Source organism: Paramormyrops kingsleyae, chromosome 10 (genome assembly GCF_048594095.1).
Source record: "Paramormyrops kingsleyae isolate MSU_618 chromosome 10, PKINGS_0.4, whole genome shotgun sequence".
Taxonomy (NCBI): domain Eukaryota; kingdom Metazoa; phylum Chordata; class Actinopteri; order Osteoglossiformes; family Mormyridae; genus Paramormyrops; species Paramormyrops kingsleyae.
This window is the reverse complement of record NC_132806.1, coordinates 5,278,438-5,284,437: the sequence shown is the minus strand read 5'-3', so window position 1 is coordinate 5,284,437 and position 6,000 is coordinate 5,278,438.

Below are 6,000 nucleotides of genomic sequence, written 5' to 3'. Positions count from 1 at the left end.
AAGGATCCTGGTCGTCCCACAGGTGAGAAGCTGTCAGAGAACGTGGTGATGCGTCTCATGCAGCCATTCCTTGATGTGGGCAGGAATGTCACAACAGAGAACTTTTTCACCTCATTATCACTGGCACACAGACTGCTTCACCGTAACACCACTCTTCTTGGCACAATGAACAAAGTTCGGCGTGAGCTTCCACCTCCAGCAAAGGACACTGCAGCACGGGAACAATTCTCCACATCGGTGTTCAGAAGTGGCAGTGTGTCATTGACAGTGTATGCTCCAAAGACAAAGAAAACAGTGTGTGTTCTGAGCTCCATGCACCAACACGTGGTGCCCGGGGATGACAGAAAGAAAAAACCAAACACAATAACAGACTACAACTATATGAAGTGTGGTGTTGATGTTTTGGACCAAATGGCACGCAAATACTCGATACGAGCAGCAACACGCAGGTGGCCAGTTGCAGTGTTCTATAATATGCTGGACTTGGCGGCAGTGAATGCCTATGTGCTCTACAAGGCATGCACGGGGTACACAGGTACTAGAAGACGGTTTCTGCATCGTCTAGCCATGGAACTCCGAGGGCGATTCATGCAGGAAAAGGAAATGCAGAAAGAAAAGGCTTCTGCTGCTGCTGCTGCTACTATAGCCGCTGTTGCTGCTGCTGCTGCTCAGGCTGTTGTGCCAATGTCCTCACCCACATGGACAACGCAGTGCCAGGCACAGCAGAAATGCAACAAAAATCGCAGCAAGTTTCGCTGTGCAAAGTGCCACAAGTACACCTGCGCCAAATGTAGGGACCAGGATTACTGGGTCTGTACAGCGTGCAAATAAATAAATCACATAAATAAATTTGTATTTCAATATGACTCTGAATGTTATCTGTTTGGCTGTTTTTTTTCATTTCATTTTTTAACAAATAAAACACATTCTTGTTCTAAAACATTCTGTGACAGTTTGTCTTTCATAATTGCAGTTTAGTCCGTGTGTGGGACATTTTGTGTGAATAAGGTACACAATCAAGTCACTGCTGTGAATGTTTCTCTGTGAGTTAGAGAGTTCCGGGCTGTAGGTGAATGGTGTGAACAACTGCAAATACCTTCCCTTGGAGAGTGTGAACGGGTAATTGGTGCGTTTACACAGCAATTACAGGAGGACAATGGACTGGCTCAAAATGCTAATTTGTCTCCAGGATTATTTTTTGTCAGTAAAGCTGGTGCTAGAATTAAGGCAGTTCTGAAGGCGAAAGGGGGACAAACACCGTATTAGAATGGTGTTCCTAATAATCCTTTAGGTGAGTGTATATATATTTTGGCTGATGTCTTCACCACCAGGTGGCGATATAGCAACTTCAAGGTTGTTGGTGGCAAGAACAAAAAAAAAAACACAGTAACACAGCGACGCAGCTAGATATTTAGGGCCCCAGACAAAATGTCACCCTGGGCCTCTCTGCTAAATTTTACATATAATACTACATAATGAAGGGCCCCTGTAAAGTGCTGGGCCCCCTGAATCTGCCAGGGCACTCATGCCCTACTGCACCCTTGCAGGGACATACAGTAAATGAAATAGCGAGGACAGTATATTGGGAGTATATGTTTCTAAATGTATGGATCAATCCATACTTTGATTGGAAATTCAATTGAAGTTAAGGATATTTACATAGTTAAACTTGTTGCATTTAAATGTTTTGTGATGGTCTGACATCCCATCCAGGGTGTTCCCCTGCACTTCCTGGAATAAGCACTGGTCTCTCCATGACCAAATACTGGATATGCAGCTGGAAGATAGATGGATTCTATAATATGTTAGAATACCATGTGGTTACAAGCTCTAGGTGGGATATTTAGGAAGCACTTTCAATTCTGACTATATATTCTAAGGAACATACACAGTTCTCGTTGTATACAAATATCAGGGAACAGAGGACTGTTGAATTCACAATCTGCATGTTTTTGACTGGAGGGGGAACCCTATGCTAACATGGAGAGAACCGGCAAACTCTGCATGCACAGACCAAGGGCTGGGAATCTCACCCCATCTTTTGAGGGCTGAGGCTGCAGAGAACCACTGAGTGACCTTTAATGTGACAGGCCTTTTAATATACAGTACCAGCAGAAGTCTGGACACACCTACTGAAAATCATTGTTTTCCAACAAATACCCTAAGAACACCTCGAGGTTGTGTAGTAAGTACTATCTTGTGAAAAAGAATAATAATAATAATAAATTTTATTTGCATTGCACTTTATATTTTAGCAATCTCAAAGTGCTACAGAGTAAAAATAAAGATGGAGTGCAGCGAAACCTCGCTTTAGAAAAAACATCATTTGTGGTTATTCAAGTGAGGCAGAGGGTCTGAGCTGAGGACCTGATGGTTGTGTGGTTTTCGCTCACTGAGACGTGTGACACAAACACCCTGTTTTCAGTTGGTCAGTCTTCATGTAAAATGCAGAGGTGAGACTGCTAGTGGAAAATTACTGACTGCAGTGTGAACAACACATTTAAACAGCAGCACAAAGAAAATGTTCCACAAATGCAGGAAATCTATATGCTACTGATGTGCCTAAATGTTTATATAGATGTTTATTTATAATATGTTGAGGAAAACTGATATCAGCAGTGATATCTGCTGCCTCCTGTGTTTTAAAGAAATCAGTATTTCATTTTACATTCATCTTACGTGAACATGGGCCCAGGATTCCGGATGGCAAGGGGGGGGGGGGTGGTAGTGACCGGAGGGTGGCATTTTTACATAGTAATATTAATTGCTGGGTTACTTAGATTATTGGCTGATTTTTTTTGAGGGGACAGAGCTAGTCATTTTTTTTGGGGGGGGGGCTGTTACTGCTTTATATTTTTGCTATTACACTTTGCACACTCCCATTTCCACCAGCCTGCACCTGCTTACAGAGAGGAGGGTGTCAGCAGGGTTTTCAGAGGACAGAAGGTGACAAGAGCTGCTGGCCCAGATCAGGTCTGTCCATCCACCATGTAGCAGTGCAGTGAACAACGTGCACAAGCCTTCACTGGCATCTTTAATAGATTTCTGGACATCTGCTCTGTTCCCTCATGCTTTAAATCGTCCATCACCATCCCAGTCCCCAAAACACGAAGGTCACGGGAGGGGCGTAGCTTGAATTTGTGTGCCCCCTGACACAATGCCTCTGCGAAGTTGGGGGGGGGGGGAGGGGGGGTTGTGGGTCCCCATGATTTATGTATATTTTGTATTCAGGGCCCCTTATAAAGTGCAGAGCCCCCTGAATCTGCCAGGGCATCCATTCCCCAGGTCTTAATGACTGCAGGATAGTTGACCTGACCGCTGTGGTCATGAATGTGTCTGAACATCTGGTCCTAGTCTGTCTGAGCACGATCACAGACTGCTGAACCCCGTGCAGTTTGGGTATGGAGTGATATGACATGGTATATTCCGGCATCCCAACAGGCCAGACACCAGCACCGTGGCCCTTAGCCCTGCCTTCAATGCCATTGTTCCTGATTTGCTGCAGGTTAAACTCTCCCAGCTTGCTGTGCTATTAAACCGTCGTACTATTAAACCCTGTTGGTCCTACTTCACGGCTCATCTCGCCTGTTTTCCTGCTCGCCCGCCCGCCAGTCATGACACTTACATTGTCAAATTACATTTCAGCACTCCCACTTAATTTTACAATGGTTCTAAGACAAAAATTAGAGAAGACAACTATGTTCAACTTTACAAATAATAAAAAAAAAATTACTCAAATTAGCAAGCACCTTATTTCTTACCCTTTTACATTGCTTGCAGTATTTGTTTTTGTTTTTGAACATAGAGTATTCAGTATTAATGCTAGACTTAAGGTAGCATTAAACAACACAAAGTCCAAGCTTTCTCCTAAAATACTCAATTTTTTGCTTTGCTAGTGGCTTGGTCAAGATATCTTTATTTTAATTTTCATAATTTAATTGAACTGAACTCTGGTAAGAAGAGGGAAAAATTTACCATTTGCATTACGTGGGTACATATTTGGACCAAATGTGTTGAAGAGAGGTTATTATGTTTAAGGGTTGATTATTTGACGTCAGAAAGGGTAAATTGCATTTTTTGTTTTAAATGTTGGGTGTTGACGAAATAAAAAACATTTAAGAAGCCAAAATCATCGGGACAGCTCTGCAAAGCGAAGCTAATTAACATATCACAGCATGCTCCACAGGTATTGTAAATAACCCCTGTGTGTGATATTGTAAATACTTGTTTTGTATTCCCTATTATCGCGTGTGTGTTTGCATATGTCATATGTGAACCCTGTCCAATCCTCGCGTGTCTTTAGCCATTGTGTGAACTACCCACCATCTGTGCCTTACTGTCTGGCATCTGACCTCCCTGTATGCCTGTTGTGCGTGAAGGTGGCAGAGATGTTCACGAGTCATAAAATTAGAGTCCGAGTCAAGTCTGAAGTCTCTGACTTGCAGTCTGATTTAGTGTCCATTGTTATTTAAATTTGTCATTGCTATTTATCAGAAATGTAACCGCTTGTTTTTTCTATTCATTTTTTTCTTTTTCCACACACATACACAAATCTGTACTCATACCTTTGTGGGGATCATCCATTCATTTGTATGGGCAAACCTCTGGGACAGCCAGGTAACGACCTGAGGGTGACGAGGGATCTGTAGGGAGAGAGCAGGGAAGGGGGCAGGAACAGGGACAGGGGGGTTCGGAGGGGCCGATAGGGAAGGAGGCCCCAAGGAGGCTTGTAGGGCAGGAGCCAGAACTGGTATGGCAGACATGGATCGTGTGCCACCATCTCCCTCTCCGGGAGATAGAGACACCAGTCGCCCCTCTCTTAGGCCCCTGTTGATACTGCAGGCCACCTTGGAACTTGGGACAAGGGTGGTCCATGTTCTGGATGGGGACTGGGATTGCTGGAGTGGGGCTCAGGGCCAGACCTAAGTGATCCCACTCCAGGTCATCCATCTGGACTTCCTCCTGGACCACCCTCTCGGAGCAGGCAGCAGCTGGGAAGTCGAGCTTGAGGCTGGAGACTAGCAGAGATTTGGGCTGGGCCCAGGGCTGGAGGCTTGGGGAAAGTCGGGCTTGGGGCTAGATACTAGAGGAGAGTCAGGCTTGAGGCTGTCGGCTTAGTTTGTGCCCCTGTGAGGCAAGTGAAGCTGGCCCGGGGCACCTGTTGGGGAGAACAGCACAGCAGGGACCTCTGGGGGAACTGGGGGAACCTGTGGGCAGCGAGCAGGACAGAGCCAGGACATCCGGAGACGGGTGTAATGGTACCAAATCCTTCATTAAGGTGTATGAATTACATAATGCTGCTTCCTCAGTAACACACAATTATTTTTATATGTTACCACTAGAGCTGGGCGAGGAATCGATTTTATCAATTAATTTGAATTTTTGTTTAAGACGATGTGCAGAATGAAAATCGGAATTCACGTCAATTTATTGTAGCTTCAGGTTAATATCACTGAGTAATATTAACTAAAATTCAAATAATAGAGCTTATTATTTGCTAGCTAGTATTTTTTTATGTTGCCCTTATAGGTTTCACTTATAGTAATGTTTTTTTCAGAGCATAATGTTAGACCTTCTTATGTGTTAACAATAGCCTAATAACAAACCACACAGGCTAAGTGGCGAATTAATTTCAGAAAGGCACAATTTATTCATGATAAAATGAGAATTAAAAGATAGGGAGTTCATCTCCTTGGAAAATGACCATGATCGATTTTACCTCACCAAATAATCCTGGTTTAAATAGAGAACTTAGCTTATTTTGCTAGTTAACGTAACTAACGTTGACTGTACCGGTGTTCTGTCGAGTTGAGCAACTTTGTCGAGGTAAGCTATGGTTAAAGCTATCGATTAGCACTACAGTAGCTTTCCTCGACAAAGTAGCTCAACTCGACAGAACACCGGCCTCAGAAGGACAATGGTAAGAAATTCAACTTATGATGTCAGCTTGCATTAGTCGATGAAATACTTAAACGAATAAAATGGAGGTTGTAAAATAAC